Below are 19,395 nucleotides of genomic sequence, written 5' to 3' on the forward strand. Positions count from 1 at the left end.
CTCCTCCTCCTCCTCCCTCCTCCTCCTTCCTCCTCCTCCTGACCTCCTCCCACCTCCTCCTCCCCCTTTCTGTAAATAGGTTTTAGTTTTTGTTAAATGTAGGGTTTTGTTTTTAGTAAATGTAGGTAGTATATTTTGTTTTTAGAAAATTTGAATAAGTAATTTGAAAAGAATAAGTAAATATACATCTTTTGAATAGAATAGGAAATTTTTAGAAATTTTGAATAAGTAAATTTGAATAGAATAAAATATGAAATTGAGAAAATAAGTAAATGTAGGTCTTTTGAATAGAATTGGAAATTTTTAGAAAATTTGAATAAGTAAATTTGAATAGAATAGGAAATTATAAGTAAATTTGAATAGAATAATTAAATGTAGCTTATGGAATTTCACTAAGTACTAACATGACAATAATAATGTTTTTGTTTATATTTTGCAGAAATCAAGGAGCCCCTGCATCATCCCCGCCGCCGTCCGTCGTCACCGACCCCCTCCGACCTCGATCGAGGTGAGACCAGCCACCCCATGTTGTTAATTTAATTTAGGTCTTTTAGGTGTTTAATCTTAGAATAATGTAGTATGAACCCTAGTTATGATCGAATCATGTTCAAAATCTAGGTTTTTAATTAGGTGTAGTTCATAGAATTTAGGTGTTTTAGGTGTCACATTTGTTGTTATTTTTTAGTTAAAGCAATTATTCCCGCATCGACGTCGATGATGCCTATCCCGTATCCTTGTAGTCGACTCGGCAGAGGAGGCCTGGGCTTGGTGAGGAGCCATGTCCGGGACTGGGCTCCGCCGGGCTGGTACTGGGAGGTGCTACCTTTCGGGGGGCACAGCTTGGTGAGGAGTCAGCCCGTCATTGACCAGAACCTTCTTTGGTGGCGGTCGCATGGGCCAGTGACGGTGCGGAGGCTTGAGGACCCCACGGAGGTGGTACGTCAACATGTCAGCGAGGAGGACGAGCACGTCCGTCGCTACATGGTTGCGTTGGAGGGTAGGTTCTCCAATACTTGGGAGGTTCTTTAGGGATCTCACTGGAGCAATTATCCTGTGATGGTTCCTTCTCTTTGGGTGTGCACCGCCCGCACCGATACCCGTCGTTCGCTACGGTTTTAGCTGTTTTAGTGATGTTATATGTATGATACTATTCAAGATCTATTAGTGATAATATTCGACGATGTACGGATGAAAGAGATGATTTTTTTACTTATTGAATGAATGCTAATTTGAATACTAATTTATTTTACGATTTGGTTTTGCTTATTGAATGCTCAAATTGGAAAACTACTCCATCAAGTTTGAATGCTCATATGATGTAGATATAAACATGTATATGTTGTGTTGCTCAAATAGGATATGTGCTTGCCCAAGTGGCCAGCCATGTTTGCATGTTACACCTCCTATAGCGGCCTATGTTTTGCCGGAGTGTTGATTAATTTCCGTTCCGGCAAATTTCAGGCGCTCGATATGTCCTTTTTTAGCAAAGGTCATGCCGGATTTTTTCGTGAATTCTAGCATGACTTGTGCTAGAATATGTAGGAAATATCGAGTGGCATGGATTGTCTAGAAAAATAATTAAATGACATTTCGGGTTGACTTTAAGTCTGTCGAGGCTCCATCACCGAAGGTCGAAAAATCAGTGAGGGAATGTATCCACCATATAAGAGAGAGGACAAAGAAGCCCGACTGTTGTCCTGGGGGTCGTTTCTCCTTCTTCTCCGGGTGCTAGATATTTGTTATGCACTAGGGGAACGAGGAGTAACGACCATCACCAACGGTCGCAAATGTCAAAGAGGAATCAGTGAGTGAGAGTCTCCACCACCACCAACGGTCGAATGTATACACCATGCGAGCTGAGAGTTTTCAAGAAAAAGACTCGACAGACCGATAGTCAACCCGTGATGAATAATAATGATCTAATTTAATTTTTGTAGTACATATATTGAATTGTACAAGTTTAATCTTTGAATTATGAACGTAGGAAATGTCGTCATCGGATGATGAAATTCTCCCAGGGGAGTGCTGCTGGTGCAAGGACGACTGAGGTCTATGCGACAGGCCTCACCTGGACGAAGATCGGCGCTTCTGCATTAAGCTCCAGGAGACCTTCGATGTTGAAACGGTACACAAAGACGACAAGTGTTTTTTTCGTAATTAAGCATGACTTCAACTATTTCAATGTGTAATTTTCATCTTTTACAATTCGAGTAGCTTATCCCATGCCATGCAAGACGCTATGTCTTGGAGAGGATGGATTTTGAAGACCATGAAAATTTCGAAACAAAGAAAATTCACCTAAGGACCCATCATGGTATGGATTTTGAAGTAAATCTATACAATTCTAAGAGCGTAACCCTTTTTGGTTGCAAAAATTGGGAAGCATTTTGCAAGATGTATGGTTTTTATGAGGGTATGCTTGTCACCATGGATCTTGGTGATCCTGACATCAACCAAGACAATATGGACATTTGGGTCCTTGTTGATACGCTTCCAATTCTACCGCTATGTGAGTTTATCAAACATAGTTATTAACTAATTTATATTGTTTATTTCAAAATAGTTGATAGCTTATTTCCATTGATAGCTTATTTTCATTCTTCAAACAATGTGCGGAAGATGGTAGACAGAACCTACTACACCGATGGCTTTGAGTTAACTTATCAGGATAAAAATCATCTGATCGCATTTTGTATTGATCTTGACAATTACAATACCTATTATCAAACTCCTCCACATTATGGTAAATACGTGCCACTAGTGCATGTGTTGAACCACGCTAACATCCATGGAGATGCCATGGCATTTTTTTTACTATTACGACATCCATGCATCTTTTGCATAAATTCTTTTAAAACTTAAGTACATTGCTAACTACGAAGTTATTACTATGTTTTTCAACAGAAAATCCCATCTGATTGTGTGCCTCATCTGATGTATCAGAATGGTCGCCTTGATGTTTTGAACATACAGCCAGGTCATCCTACAAGTCACACATGTGCATATCAGATTTCTAAAAACAGTGAAGACCTGATAATCAAAGAATGGAAACAATGTATGGTCAGTCGTTGGGAGGTTCTTGGAAGCAAGATTGTGCGAAAGGCAAGAATTGGAGACAAGATGATATCCATTCTCCATAATGGAGAGTCAGGGACTATCTTGTTCTATGCTATTTTACCTAGGAGAAGGTAGTAGGTCCTAGCTAATACTCATGATCATGTGCTAAGAACAACTAAGTATGTTTGGTTAGATGACTATGATGATGATGTGGTATCGAGTAGAAGTTGTATGATCAATTATGATGAGTATGACTTGTTATTATGATACCAATGATGAGTTATTTATTATTATGATCGATGATGCTTGATCACTACAAAAAATACACTTCTGTGATGATACGTGTTTGTCACAGTAGGTCGCATTGTCTGTCATGCATGTACATCCATGACGATTTTATGACAGAATCAAGATAGTCATACCTGTGCTGTCGTAGAAGTGTTCCATGACATTACCAAAATTATCATCACGGAAGTTTCCACTTCCATGACGACAAATCGTGCGTCACAGAAGTGCTTTCATCAAGGGTGACCGACACGTGGCATCCATCCTAACGGAACATTATTAAGTTATCGGGTCCGGTTTTGGATCCGATAACCCGTTAACTGGCTGGACCAATGGGGGTTTTCCACGTGTAAAATCATCATTGGCTGGAGGAAACACGTGTAAACTCCGCGTTGGCACAGGTGTCACTCATCCAACGTGGACCGGCCCAAAAGAGTCCCATAAAGTTTAAATGGGCCGACCCAACTAAAGGCCCACAAGATTTGCGGACCACAATGGGTCGACCCAGCTAAAGGCCCATGAGATTTTGCGGACCATAATGGGCTGGCCCAGCTAAAGGCCCACAAGATTTTGCGGGCCATAATGGGTCGGCCCAGGTAAAGGCCCACAAGATTTTTGCAGGCCATAATGGGCCGGCCGAGGTGAAGGCACACAAGATTTTTGTGGACCATAATGGGCCAACCCAGCTAAAGGCCCATGAGATTTCACCGACATTAATGGGCTGGCCCAGCTGTAGGCCCATAAGATTTTGAGGCCCTAGTAGGCCAGCCCATTAACTGGCTGCCATGTTTTGGGCCAAATGTCGGCCCATATTTGATATGGTCCATTAATGGCCTGCCACGTTCTACGCCTAATAATGGCCCATATGAGATCCGGCCCGTTAAAATCCTACCACATTCTGGGCCAAATTACAGCCCAGATCAGGTCCGGTCCTTTAAGAGGCTTTGGGCTAAATTATGGCACATATCAGATTCGGCCCGTCAACTGGATGCTATGCTTTTGGGACCACTTGCTAAAGGCCCATTTAGTAATTCAGCCTGATATTAGTTTTGTCTTGTTAAGGGCCCGTTTAACATTTCGGCCCTATATTAATTTCGTCCTGTTAAAAGCCCGTCATATAGTTGGGCCTAACTACGGCCCGGTTTGCATCCGGCCTGCTCGCAGCCGATAATCTGATTGGGCCAAACAAGGACCGAGTCAATTTTGGCATGTTAAAAGCCCGTGATTTGATTGGCACAATCATGGGCCGGGGTCCATTTCGGGCTGCTGCCGGCCTGTGAGCTGTTCAACATGTTTCAGGCCCAACCTACTTCTCAGCCTCCTAAAAGCCCATTGAGTTTTGTTGCGAAAAGAGGACTGGTGGTTTACTCGGCCTATTAAAGGCCCGAATCTACTAGTGGGCCAGTTTACATTTAGGCATTTTAATGGACCAAGATGATGGGGCCCATGATGCGGATCATACATCGTGATTGCATGATGGCCCGATTATGTACCGTAATTTTACGGTTTGGCCGGTTTACTGCGAAGACATGATATATATACAGTAAAATAACTGCAGCATCATGAATAGGAAAAAACCTAGGCTATCCAATAAAGAAATTACGGTATATTACATCCACTTGGCATCAAAGTTTGCCACTTTGATAATAAAACACAAGCAGACAGAAAATTACATACAATGGGCATCAAAGATCGCCACCAGTGCAAATAAACATGCCGAAAAAATAATATACAAAGCCGACAACACTTCAATAGAGTTCAAGAAAGGTTAGCCCTGCTGGGGAGCTGCAGCGCAAGCAGCTGAGCAAGCTGATGAGACTGTGCTTGTTTAACACTTATATCCTCCTCACTCTAAAAGATAAACAAGCAGACAGATGACAGGTTTTGCACATAAAAGTATCAGTTCAGACAATTCATCACATTTCTTACTAACGAATAAAGTGACACAATTTAAAATTGCATTAACACAATATGGTATTGTTCAGGTCAAGACATGGCAAGAAATGACATTGTGAAGGAGTTGACAGCTTCACGACACCACTGTATTACAGATCAAGAACTCATAAGTATCAGTGGTTAGTGTGTTATCAATTTATCCCATTTCAGATTGGCAAATAAAGAGACGGTTTAAATAATAGTAGAATGATATGACATTGTTCATAGTTAAGACATTGCAGAATATGACATTGTGCTTTAGTGGGTAGGTTCACCACACCACTGGACTATGGATCAAGAACAGAAGCATACATGCAGTGCAAAAGAAGACCACTTGCTCTGTATAGTTTAATTTACATGGTATGAAGAAGGAACTTGGTTGTACAACTGAAAAACTAAATTGAGAAGGACAAACTTTTGTTTATGAACTACATAATAAACTTTAAACATGCAATTTTATGCAAACACCAAAAATAAACATCTGTTGCAGTCATGCCTAACCAAATATACACAACAAAGTTTGAAGGCTTGAGAAGGACAAACTTACATTATTGGTGAAGACAGGCTCTATAAAGCCCTTGTCCATGCTGATGGGGGGCAATTCAAGAAGTTTACCACAAAATCTTCTTCATAAGCATTGCCTTTATTCTACATTTTGTTAAGAGTAAATATAGATGTGATAATATAAGAAGAAATGGAGAATATTTAAGATAAGATGAAGAGTGATGCTACATAACCAAGTAGCTATAAATGTAAGTACATCTATACAGGCAAAAGGTACAACCAAGAGCAATGCACAACTAAACTTCTTCAGTACCATCGGTGTTATCCAACCTTATGGTAAGAGTAAATATAGATCTGATGTGTAGAAAATGGAGGGCAAAGGAAAATAAGCTGTAGAGTGATGGTACATGAATAACTACCTGTCAATATAAGTACACTAATAAAGGACAGCAAGTACTTACAAGAACAATGCATAGGTAAAAAAATTCATTCGCATTGGATATATTCTACACTAATGTAACCATTTATATAGACCAGATAATTTGGAGCGAACAATTGATAAGCAAGCTATCATGCATACTGCTATCACATAATGAACCAGGTATGTATGCAAGTATAGTGATACAGGACAACAGGTACTAACAAGAGCAAAGCAGCGCGCAACATATTTGTGATATAACGTCGCTCTTTTCAAACCAGAATTCTTCTTCGAGCATATTTCCTATAAAAAAGATCTGTAAGGCAGATACGGAAAAGTAGAAGTTCAAATTGTCATGTGATTTCATAGACAGTACCTCATCCGGGGAATGAGGCTAGTGCATAACAAGGTTTTTCGATTCAATGTCTTCTAAATTTAGCATAGGAGACTTCACCAGAAATTCATTTATAGACTTGCCATCAAAGTGTGATTTCCTCAGGTAACACCGATACTGCTGCAATGCTTCCTTGAAAAGCACAAGCAAGCTTTGCTCATCATGACTATCCAGATTGACCCTCGCCCACTTACAACAATGTAATGTAAATCATTGATGTGTTCAATAAGCAGAAAACAGGAAAATAATAACCATGAATAATAGCACTTACACGTAAGTTGGACAGGAAGATGTGAAAATGGTGTTTCTCTTCACTATAATTTTCCCATGATGGGAATATATGCACGTTGTCCCTAACAACATTGAAAGCATTGTCTTTTTAACTGGGAATAACTGGAATGGGGTTCCAATCTGCAGGAATTGGCCGTCTCTGCAGTTGGGATAGGTCTTCGGCCGGTGGAGTTGCTGTACTTTTTGCTGGAGTGGGATTTTTCTGTGGTACGACTAGTACTATGGCAACTGAAATCGATATACCTTTTGCTGGAGTGCAGGTCCTGTGTGGTGGGGCTAGTGGTGTGGCCAGTGAAGTATGGGTACAGTCTGCTGGAGTCGGTCCTATGTTTTATGTGACTGGTTGTACAGCCAATATAAGTGGGGTGATGTCTGATTTCTCCGGCACCACCATGTTTTTCAAGGACTTTGCTGGTGCTCCTTCAGGTTCGGCAATCACCCTCTTCCTTTTTGATGTCTGATGCACAAGAACAACATTTGAGTGGAAAAACATGGTATGATGACAGATGGACTATGTATTGATAATGGATGGGCATGGCATCTCGACAAATATGATGAGTAAAACTAAGCAGATGGCGGTGCAACAAAGTAGAAGAAATGCAAGACAACATATGCAAGATACGCGCAATCAATAAAACCTTGCCAAATTAGAACAGGCACCTTGATGGGTGAACAGGACAGGCCATCTGCCTTTGACTCCTCAAGGTTAGAATAGTCATTAGGATCATATTCTGAACAAGAATCAACAGGTGGGGAGTGTATGAGTTTCATTGCATCCAGAATGGCACTCAATGCCTTGGTACAAATTTTGTAAGTCATTGCAGTGTTTAGCTTCAAGAGTGGACTGCTGCTAGTGCAACACAAAACAGCTACATAGGTCATAGTGTAGATATAACGGGAAAACTGTAAGCATCAGTGTAAAATCAGCAAAGTGGAACTTTCTGGAATATATGTGCTAGTATTGCCGGTACGGCTAGAAAGGCTTCGGATACCAGCTCTCTTCAACTGAAGGTGCGGTACTGTTAATATCAGTGTAACTCTCAAAGGCGACACAGCTCCCCGCATTTCCTTGCTATTCTTATAGGATTCAAGTGGGCAGGCCACTACAAATCCTATTCCCGTGTTTACAAAATCCTACGAATCAAAGAGGCCCGAAGAGTTCAACGTGTCCATCACAACCGACCGTATAGACCTCTACACTGCAAATGTCCCTCCTCATCTTCACTACAAGGAACATACTATACTACTATCATACTCCCTCCGTTCCAAAATATAAGTCTTGGTAGATATTTCCACTATGGATCACATACAGATGTATCCAGATACATTTTTGAGTCTAGATTCACTCATTTTGCTCCATATGTAGTCCATGGTGGAATCTATACAAAGACTTGTATTTAGGAACAGGGAGATTACTTATTAAAGAAGAACGGAAGAGGAACATGCTAAAGAAGAGCAAGCAGATTGTGGATAATAAAATGTTCGTTGCGCAGTTCCCACACATGATGAACCAGAGCACATTAAGAAAGCAACTCCCTATTGTCTCTCTATATGTGGTGCACGTGCTTTTCGAAAGTAAAGTAGGAACATTAGCTGACCAATTAAATGTTATCTGTTTTAGTAATATCAACATCATATCAGATTTGTACTTGAGCAACCAGTTTGGAATTATGAGTGGCCCGTTGTTTAGCTTGATGGATTCAGGAGTAGTGCTAAGCAGGTACGATGATGGTACTGAATATAAAGGCATGTCTGCATGCAAGTCCTGTGCCTTTTGTCATTTGGGTCAGTCGACCATTTTAGGCGGTTGGATGAAGATCCTACATCTCCTAACCATTCATCTTCCTCATCTCTGATTCTTCCCATACAGAATGAGCCACCGGCCGGACCACCGGCCCCCACTACCTGTGTTCCTCCGCCACCCCCACCCCCGCCCCCACCCGCGTTGAGTTTTCTTCGTTCGGCGAGGCTCCCCCATCGCCCCCCACAACCACCGTCCCCACCCGAGCCCCTTCGTTCGCACCAGCGAACTCCGGCAAGCTCTGAAAAATCGACTGACCCAATTTTGAAATTTAGTCTACTATGATTTTAACTAGTGTGGAATATAAAAGGGGAAAACCATAAGAATTGTGAGTATAGTGTTGAGCGTGCCATGGCGGATCTGAAGGTTCAAACCAGACAAAGGCAACTTCGCAACCAATGTTTTATTTCAATTAGCAAGTAAGTGATGGATAAGAAATCAGAGTAAAGCAGTGGCGATGTATTTTCTTGCTGTGATAAATAAGTTGAGCAGATATGAAAGAGTACTGCCTCTAGTGCGGTGCCGTGTATGCATCTGCTGAGAAATTGATGGTGTTGCGCCAGCAATGGCTGTCGGCGGCACGGAAGCAGATCTAGGAGGGTAGACGGTGGCGGCAGGGCGCGGTCGACGAGACAGTCATAGGAGCAGCGCCGGCAAGGTGGACGACGACGGGGATGAAGCAGGAGGACGGGATGCAAGGATCCCGGTCCAAAGCCGTGGATGAGAGAGGTCGATCTCTTGTAATGGACGGCGGTGTCGGGGTATCAGCTCCGGCTTGGTGGAGGAGGACGGCGGTGGATGGGGTGGCGGACAGAGGAGGCTGGGGTGGAGAGGGTGTTTTGGCGCCCATGGAGTACGAATGGGGAAGTGGAGGTAGAGAGGTAGGGGGAACCATTCTTCAAGGCGCGCTTGTCTCAAATGCGAGGAAATTTACAAACTTAGCCCCAGTTTCAAATTTCCTACATCACATCAATATTAGTCGGTTCGGGATAGGACGGTAATCTCGCATACACCGAATATTTGCCGACGAGAGTTTGTTTTTGGCGCCTACCGTGTATGAATCGGGGAGGGAGTCGATTTCGGCCGAGGACACACTGTGTTTTGGCGCCCACCATGTATGAATCCGGGTGAGAGGAGGTTATGTCATGTTTGAGTGAAATTACAAACCTACCCCTATCGAAACCTATAGAAATCGAGCAGATAGGCTTTGCATGGCAGGGATAGGTAGTAGTAATTTCCATCTCAAAGATTTTGGTTTCGGGTGGTTACTGCGACTTTCCCTGCTTCGTTCAAATTTTGCAGAGTGCACGTTTACTTTGCCAACTCAATTCGAATCCCATTTGTATTCTATTTTTTTCGGGCGGGATCCATTTTCGATTGGAATAAAATTCTACATACATCATTTTTTTATATATACTTTCAAAAGCACAACAAAGAATTCTGCTCCTTTATATGTATAATATGATTTACAAATACAATGATCTCAAAATCACAAGGTTGAATTCAAAAAAATTAAACCAAATTATGTTCTACTAAAATGTATGGATCAGTAATATCTACATATTAAATAACATAGATGCGCGTGAATTCATATGAGTATGCATGTTTGATAGATCAATTTTGGTTCGAGTATGGATTACATGTATCATCATCTCGAATTCAAATATTTGAATACCTTTTATGTTCACTCCTTTCACGCCCATCTCTCTCGCATGCATGCTCCTTCATGTAGCTATCACTCTCTTTTCTCTAGCTCACCCGCGCGCTCACTTCATGTTTCTCCTATCCTCACAAACATGGTCTCTCGACGTCTCCCTTGAGAAGTGTCACACTCTCCCTATCATTATACATTACACGGTTTTCATTATCTCACATGTCTCTACCGTTCTTTGGTATCACTAGGTACCTAAGCTTTCTTTTTCACCGCCACACACACAGTCTCCACCCGTCTTTCATTTTGTCTTTCTCTCTATGGGATTCTCTCACACACCCTATATGTCTCTAGATATGACTCATACCACTAAAATTACTCTCTCACTCTCCCTCTCCTGTAGACACAACATTTGTTGCGGTCTCCTTTTCGTCTCCATCCTAGACTAACATTATTCATTTGTTTACCGACCAGAAAAACTCCCCCTCTCTCTCACACACACACAACTCCTGCTTCCACTCCCCTTCCCAACTACGTCTCTCTCTCTCTCTCTCACACACACACACACACACAAAACTCTCGCTTTTGCACCCCTGACTCGTATTTCTCTCACAAACATTTATCGACTAGCTTCTAGATAGGTTTATACACCCGCACACTCGTGCTTCCACTATCGCATACATGTCTCTCTCCCGCTCCTTGTATCTATGTAGATTTTTCTTCCCTTCTTGAGACACGCCCTCTTGATCGTGCACACACACACTATCGCCTCATTTTAAGCTGATACCTCTCGCACACACACTCTTTGTGTCTTTGTCGCAAATGCACTCTGTCCTCCTCCTCTCTCCCTCTCTCTCTCACACATGGGCTTTTTGCAACAACTAGCAAGATGCCCATGCGTTGCACGAAACATCAAGATGCATTTGTATGAGTAGTTTATCTTGTGGGAGAAAAAGATGAACGAGGGAAGGCCTTATTTGCAAGTGTGGAGAGGGGTGTGAGTATCTTTTTGGAAAATTGCCATAGTTCCCTTCCTATCCGTCAGATATAGATCGGACGGCCTATATTGTTGGATGGCAGGCACATGATCATCACCGACTATGCTTTTTATAAGAGTAGGGATAAAAAACAGAGTTGGTGATGATGGTGGACCTTCCATCCTGCAATATAGGTCGTCTGGTTTATATCTGACGGATAGGAAGGAAACTATGGCAATTTACCCACACCCCTCTCCACATTTGAAGATAAGGCCTTCCCTCGTTCATCCTTTTCTCCCATAAGATCTTGATGTTCCGTGCAACGCACGGGCATCTTGCTAGTAAGAGTAGAAATTAGACATATACCACTTCTCGAATCTTGAAACCAACAACATTCCTCCCTTATCTCATCAAAACCGCCAAAGGAATATATTTTGAGTGAAACATAGCATATTTTTAGTGATATACGTATTTCAAAACTAGACTTTTTTCCTATCAAATCGGTGAGTATGTATTAATCTACTATGATCGTGTGGCAATGCATTGGCAGATTGCTAGTAGTTATTATAATTTTTTGGACACCAGACAAACGGTGGAGTACATATATGAAGAGAAGAGGCGCACACACGCAGTCAGTCTCTCGCTGTCTCACACACATGAGTGTTACATAAAGGCAATGTTAACAAATAAACCCTAAAACCCTAGGTGCACGATTGCTGCATTCGCGGGTATCGGGTACGTGGTGCAGCGCACCTTTGTAGGAATAGTCAACTCACGTGATAATTTGATCCGTAGGAGTTGATGGTCAGGACCACAGGTGAACGACTTGGAGGCGGTGGCTCGCCGGTTGCCACAGATCGAGTAGCCATGTTTAAAATATCATTTTTTAGTGGGGTTAAGAGTTCCGATTTTCGATGGCGTGTTATAAGTATTAAGTTGTTTTTAGAACGATTGGTATGGAGCGAAAATGGAATTCATAGTACTACGTACCTCCTTGGCGTATGGTTGTATGGGTTTATGTTGCGAGATGTTGAACCTGGTAGTTCTAGGGAAAATACTATGGTTTAGATTTAGATGTTGGTTTTCAGTAATGAAAATCAGAAGGGGGAAACCCTTCTTTGATTAAAAAAAACTGCTACCTCCGTTCTGGTTTACTAGTCCCCATCGTATTTCGGGTCAAAGTTTGTCCACGAATTTTACTTGCAAAATGTGAATGGAAAACGAGATTTTGTTATACCCAAACAAAAAAGAACTAGAGGGAGTGATTGCTCTGACACGGACGTGACCTCTCATAGTGCAAGCATTGAACCGGCGCGCCGGCCAAGAGGGCCCCACTCGCTGTAGGCCCGGCTGAACATGCCTCCTCGCTGCATGCAACCGGCTTCAGACTGCCCCGCCTACCTTCATTAAATCCGCGCGTGTGCCGGCAACACGTCCTTCCACGAGCCGTCCGGCATTTTAGAACAAAAAAATGACCGAAATATAATTAATTACGCATGGTCTTGACTTGTTGTGCTCGCACTGGTAGCAGGAACTAGAGGTTTTTCTTTATTTGTAAATCTCCTCATTTTTTTTGGCTTTGAAGTGAATCATGGTTGTGGACATTATGTATGAATGTGCAGATATCTATGAACATGAGTTTGATGTGGAAGTTGAACTTGGAATGTCGGGCTTGCGCGTGAACTATACCATGTCCAATGCTTCATATGTTATTGTTTGGAAAGTAATTGTTGTCATTACATGACCCGAAAAAAATATTTTGTGCCACATCAGTAGATGCACGGACATCACAACAGGCATGCTGACTGGATAAACATTTGAACCTAGTTATTTTGAAGGAAATTTTGTATTGACAACAGTTTTAGATAGCAGGAGACGCCTAGCCTACTCCGCCTCTGCTAGCTTATTTCTGGCTTCTTCCATCTCTTCTTTGGCATGGGTGAAGAGAGCATATGATTGCTCTTTCCGCTTCTTCAGGAACTCAGCTACATTCTCAAGGGCTGCTGCATGCATTCTTTCAACCTTTACTAGAGCCACGAGGACACGAACAGCTGACAACTCTACCTGGCTTGTGTGTAATCCAGCATCATCTGGGAATTTGCACCTTGTGTCTAATCCAGTGTCATTAGGGAACTGGCACCTTGTGTGTAATCCAGCCTCATTTTGGAAACATGATCTCGAGGTTGACCATACTTCCCTCCTCGCAGGAACTGCATCCTGACATGAAGTTACTTCTTTTTTAGATCAATACTCAGAGCAACCCAGATCCATTTAGTAGAAGCCAGATAAACAAAACTCAGAGAAGTGAATTCAAAAGGAAAAAAATATATAAAAACAGACTACAAGGTGAGAACACCCACTTCCTACATCAAGCTAAAACTGAAAGCATTAGGATGATTAAGACTCTTATTATTACACATCGACGAACATGAGGCTTAAGAGAGACAGAAACTACAACATATACACATCGAAGAACATGAGGCTAAACGAAAGTAATTGAAAGGGTGTTACTTAGCAAAGCTCGTTTTACAGGTTTGGTGCAGCTCCTCTTTAACTTGCCACTCTCCTTGAAGATGTCCCCAATATCCCGTGTTTGGTCTTCATTGCTCCTCTGCATGTTCGCACTCGTGGTTTTAAAATCTCAACATGGCAAGAAAAATATACTACTAGTAATACTCGCGCATCTTGTGGGCAACATTAAAGCACTCGTCTACCATGTTAGAGCATCTCCAACAGAATCGCAACGCGCGGCACTTTAAAAAAGTGTTTACAGTGCTGAGATCGAGAAGTAGAGATAGAGAGTAGAGAGTAGAGAGTAGAGGATAGTTCTCAGCATAGATAGAAAAAAATAGATTATTCAACTACTCCTCGTCGTCCGGAGCCTCCTCGGTGATGTCCTCCTCCGATGTCTGACTATGTACGTGAAGATACCGATCGTTGTTGGATTCCCAGGGCGACGCTGCTCCTAGCCTCATGTTGAATTGAGCGCCCGCTTTTCGCCTACGCTTGTCGTCGCGATAGGCGGCTCGCTCTGCCCTCCTCTTATCCATCTTTGCCCTCCATTGCGCGTAGAACTCCCGCTCGTTGATGTTGTCCTACGAGAAGCGTTGGCGCCATAGCGCCATGGCTTCCTCGTCCATCTCGGCGATGAAGAGACGGTGCTCCCGCCTCCGGTTGTCGCGATGGTCCTCATCGGTGATAAGCCGTGGCAGAGGCGGGAGCTCCTGTGCCCGCTCCTGCATCGGCACGTTGGGGAAGTTCAATGTTCTATGAGGCCACCGGAGGCGCCATGCTACCGTGTCGTACGCAAGGGCGGCCTCATTGGTGGTGTCAAAATTGCCGAGGCCGAGCCGCATCCCGCGGAATCGGATCTCGGCGGAGAAGCCGTGGGAGGGGCGCGCGCGGACGCCGCTATATCCCCAAGTTTCCCAGCGACGCGGCGGCATGGTGGCACGGCGGCGGCAAGGCGAGAAAGAGCGGGGAGAGAGTGGCGGCGAGGCACAGAGCGGGGAGAGAGCGGTTGCAAGGCACAGAGCGGTGGGAGGGTGTTGGATTTTATAAAGCGCGTCAGATGCCGCGCACCAAAACTAGCGCACGCCCGGCCGCTTTTTCCCGCGCGCGCAATCCTTTCTCGATGTCTCTGCTATCTCTACTCTCTTCTCTACTGTTATATTTATTTTATATTTAATATTTATCTCTACTTCTCTACTCTACTTTTTTCTCTACTTTTTTCTTATAAAAAACAGAGCTGGTGATGATGGTGTGCCTGCCATCTTGCAATATAGGCCGTCCCATTTATATCTGACAGATAGGAAGGAAACAATGGAAATTTTGCAAAAAGATACCCAGACTCCTCTCCAAATTTGTAAATAAGGCCTTCCCTCGTTCATCCTTTTCTCCCACAAGATAAACTACTCATACAAATGCATCTTGATGCGTGCAACGCATGGGCATCTTGCTAGTTCTAAAAAAATTTCCATCATTTTCCAGACTACTTGCAGATGAAAAACCTACCCAAGCACAACACGATACAGGAGCGACACACAATTACAAGCTGATATTCTGTTGGACAATGGAGGCTATAACCAATTATTTTTACGGGAACAATAGCACCCAGGAAATTTGAAGGGTAGGTATGAACAAAATTGGAGCTGCACATGTACTACTATGTGATTCAATACACACATTACCAATCGAGGAGGAGAACGATGGTCGCGGCAGCCTATGTGAGTCATGGTCGGCAACGAGAGTCAGTTCATTGTCCACGACAGTGGTACTTCTACGCTTGGCGTCGGCTTCCCGGAAGCAGATCCGAGACCGTGGAAGAAGGTGCCGGGGAAGAGGCTCCGTGTACGACGATGACGGTGGACCGGCTCCAGTGCGGCGTACAAGGTCGTTGATGAGGCAGATGCGCTGTGGTGGACGAGTGCACTGATGTAGAAGGGGAGGAGCACGAAGGCTGCGGTGCCGTGAAGAAGTCTATTTTGCGGTGGGGATAGAAAATGGGGAGTATTCAGGTGTACTACTTTGGGTGCCGGGGTGGGGTTGGCTGGGTAGGGTGAACCTGAAGTTACGAAAACAGCCCCCTACCAACCGTCTTCCGTAGGCCTGTTCCGAAGGCTATGACGGTAACTTCCCACTGCTCAAATCAGGGTCGCGGGAGATTTTCCCGCCGACCTCAAAATTTTGTGACACTGAACTCCCCGTGTGGCATGTTGGGTGATTCGGCTAAGCAACTAGCAAGTAGTACTAGTAAACTCTGCATAATAGGTTTGACCAAAGTCAAACTTCCTAAAGTTTGACCAAGTTTATAGAAAAATATAAACATTTACAATAACAAATATGTATGATGTGAAAGTACATTGAATAATGAATCTAATGGTATTTATTTGTTATTGTATATGTTAATATTTTTTGTTATAAACTTTCTGAGAGTTCACAAAACTTGACTTTGACCAATGCTAATACGCAGACTTAAATAAAATGGAGGGAGTACACATTTGTTTTCTTAGTATGTAGTGAATTAATCATTTGTTGAAATTGTGAAATAAATATATTAGGCTACTGAGTTCGAATGTAATGGTCTATACAATTCAATAGTTACAATCATTGTCGAATTCCAAGATGTATACGAGGTCTATAGTACTTCACAACATGCTCAAACTCACATAATCCCAGTCAAATGACAATTAATATGCATTTCGTAGTTATTACTTTGTAGGATGCAACAAAACCAACAATAACTCTACATCAGCCATTATAAAAGCAACATTTTGAACATATCCCAATGTGTGAATGAAACATGCAGAGAGAGCTTGCGAAGATGGAGCAGATAGGGTGGGAAAGATTGTATGTATGTGGACGAGAGAGTAGGAGACAAACCTAATGAAACAGAGAAAGAGAGATAGAGAGAGAAAGAGAGAGGAAGAAGATAGGTCTGTGAGAAAGATGGAGACATGTAATATACATGAGATGCGTGTGCATTCGGATTCTGTACACGTGGAAGGAGAAGAGACAACAGGTTTGATGAGAGAGATGGAAAAACATGGACGAGAGGGGAAGGATCTTGCGGGTTGAGGGATTGATAATTTTGTGCGGGAGAGAGAGGGATTGGTAATTTTGTGCAAGAGAGAGAGGGTGGGGGGAGGAGTCAGTCAGCCGTCATCACATCATCCTGCTTCCAAATGGCCCCACATTCTCTAGCGCAGTGTGGTCACCGTATTCGATCTCCTCGATGCCCTCTTTGAAGATTGAGGTGTTGTGCATGCTGGGGTGCAGAGAAGCACAAGCGAGAGTGGTCGCCATATAACCTTGGATGGGGATGGATTGTGTGCTCGGGGGAGGGGTGTGTGTGTGTTATGTGTGTGTGTGTGTGTGTCAGATATTGAGAGAAAACAAACCTAAGGAGAGAAATGTTTGTGTATGTGACGGAAAGCTACATGCTAAACAGGGTATTCACAAAGAGATTGTGCGTGCGAGATAGAGAGCGATGTGCAGACCTTGAGGTGGGCAGGGGTCGGGTGAGGGTGTCAAAATGTGCGTGTTGATGCTCCTCTCTCTCTCTCTCACACACACACACAAGTAAACTAGAAGACTGTTCTCTCATGTATACACAACGTATCGACATCTGTCTATGTCCCACTCATGCATGATGATTTGCACATTCAGACCTCTCTATGTCTATCACACACACACCGTATCCACATCGCCCTTCCGCCAAAACACACATATAGACACATACACACGTTCTCTCTCAGTCACACACACAAAATCAGTATTAAAAAAATAGGGCGCACCTAAAATGTCCAAATCCAAATAAACACGAACTGCAGCTAAATTCAAATATATGGAAATACTGTAGCATCAAGAACTTTTCCAGGAAAAAAAGTTGAGTAATATTCGGGGATTGTTTTCACACACACAAAAAGGTTCAGTGGGTGTCCATCGAGCGCGACACGGTGACGCACCCTTCGATCGACTGCGCGGCGCGGTTCACGTGCTTGCACATGATTCCGTATCATGGATGAGGTAACTAATAAAAGCGCTGCCTAAGTCTAATGTTTACGTGTACTAGTACAGTTTTATTTTAAGTTTGACCAACCCTATATAAAACTAAACTAAGCTCCCATACGCGCACTCATCAATATGCCGTCGCCGCTATTGCGCATGCCGGCGCCCGCCTGCTCCGGCCAACAATTTCTCGCCCATCACCGCCGTGTCACCGCCATCCCTGTTCCATGAAACCGAAGGCTCGCCCGCTCACGTCGTCTGCAATCCATCCTCATGGTGCCGCCATGCTGCTAAGCACGCGAGCAGCTGGTGGAGCCGCATCAGCGTACAAAGAGGAGGACGAGCACGCCAGCGAGGAGGAACTAGCGTGTCATTGTCGTCTCCGCCCGTGCGGAGGAGGCGCACATGGTGGCTGTCGCGGCGGAAGCCGATCGCGCATGGTTCGAGCTTGCAAACCGGGTGCAGACGCGGAATTTACCTTCGAGACCTTGAATGCCATGTGGATCCTGCAATCTAAAGGAGCAATTTGGGTCAATCGACTCTTGTGAGCCATTTGATGCAACATGGATGGCTAGAAGGGCTTATTCAACCTCTGAAATTGATGCACGGTTCATCTTCTCAGCCCGCCACACGCCTAACCGCCTGCCGCCGCCGCCACGCCCTCCGCTGAACCACCTGCCACCGCCATGCTCCCCCCACCCCCGCCATCCTTTTAACCCTGGGCACGATCCATTTTTTCCGGCGAACTGCATTCCACAGCCAACACTCATAAGATAGATCATGGCCACCCTGCCACCCTAATATAGATACCGGGGTAGCTCCCTGCCGTCTTCTTCCTTCGCTCCATCGAACTTCTTTCACAAATCGACTGACCCAAATTATACTACTAGTGCGAACATATTAAGTACAGTAGGAACACGAAGATACGAGCAGTAGTACCAACTGCAAGAAGAACAGTAGTAAGACATAGTACTAGTACTATTGTACATACTGAAGAGTTCAAATAACGAGAAAAAACATAAACATAGTTCTACTGGGGCCTCAACACAACACACCCTTGAAAATAAACTAAGCAACTAGTCTGCTTGACACTGCAGTAGAACCAGCATGAGCGACGACACTGCCACCTACTCGGAGTCCGAGTCCACGTCGTCGACTTCGTCCTCGTCCCTCTTCCTCTTCCTCTTTGCCAACGCTTCTTTACTTGAACCGGACACTAGGTTCTGCTTCTTCATCCAACCCTTGTATATATTTAAACAAAGTTAGGCATCCATTGCTGCGTACAGGATGTGATCTTCATCTAATGTCTTCGACTCCCATGCATGATGAAGCTCGTGGCGAGGTTTCTTCAGTTTAGCGGACGAAGGATCAATCATGGCTGTTGCCAGGGTCAACATTGAAGGCTGACAGGAGGACACCAGGCTTGCCTTCTGGAGATCGAAGTGCTGGCCTACAATGAGGCCTATCCGACCCAGGACATCCCTGTCGTTCCTAAAGTCTCGAGTAACGAATTTCACTCTTTCGTCCTTAAGGAAATTCTTAAAATCCTGGCACTCAATGTTGGCATGGCAT

Source organism: Triticum dicoccoides, chromosome 6A, assembly GCF_002162155.2.
Source record: "Triticum dicoccoides isolate Atlit2015 ecotype Zavitan chromosome 6A, WEW_v2.0, whole genome shotgun sequence".
Taxonomy (NCBI): domain Eukaryota; kingdom Viridiplantae; phylum Streptophyta; class Magnoliopsida; order Poales; family Poaceae; genus Triticum; species Triticum dicoccoides.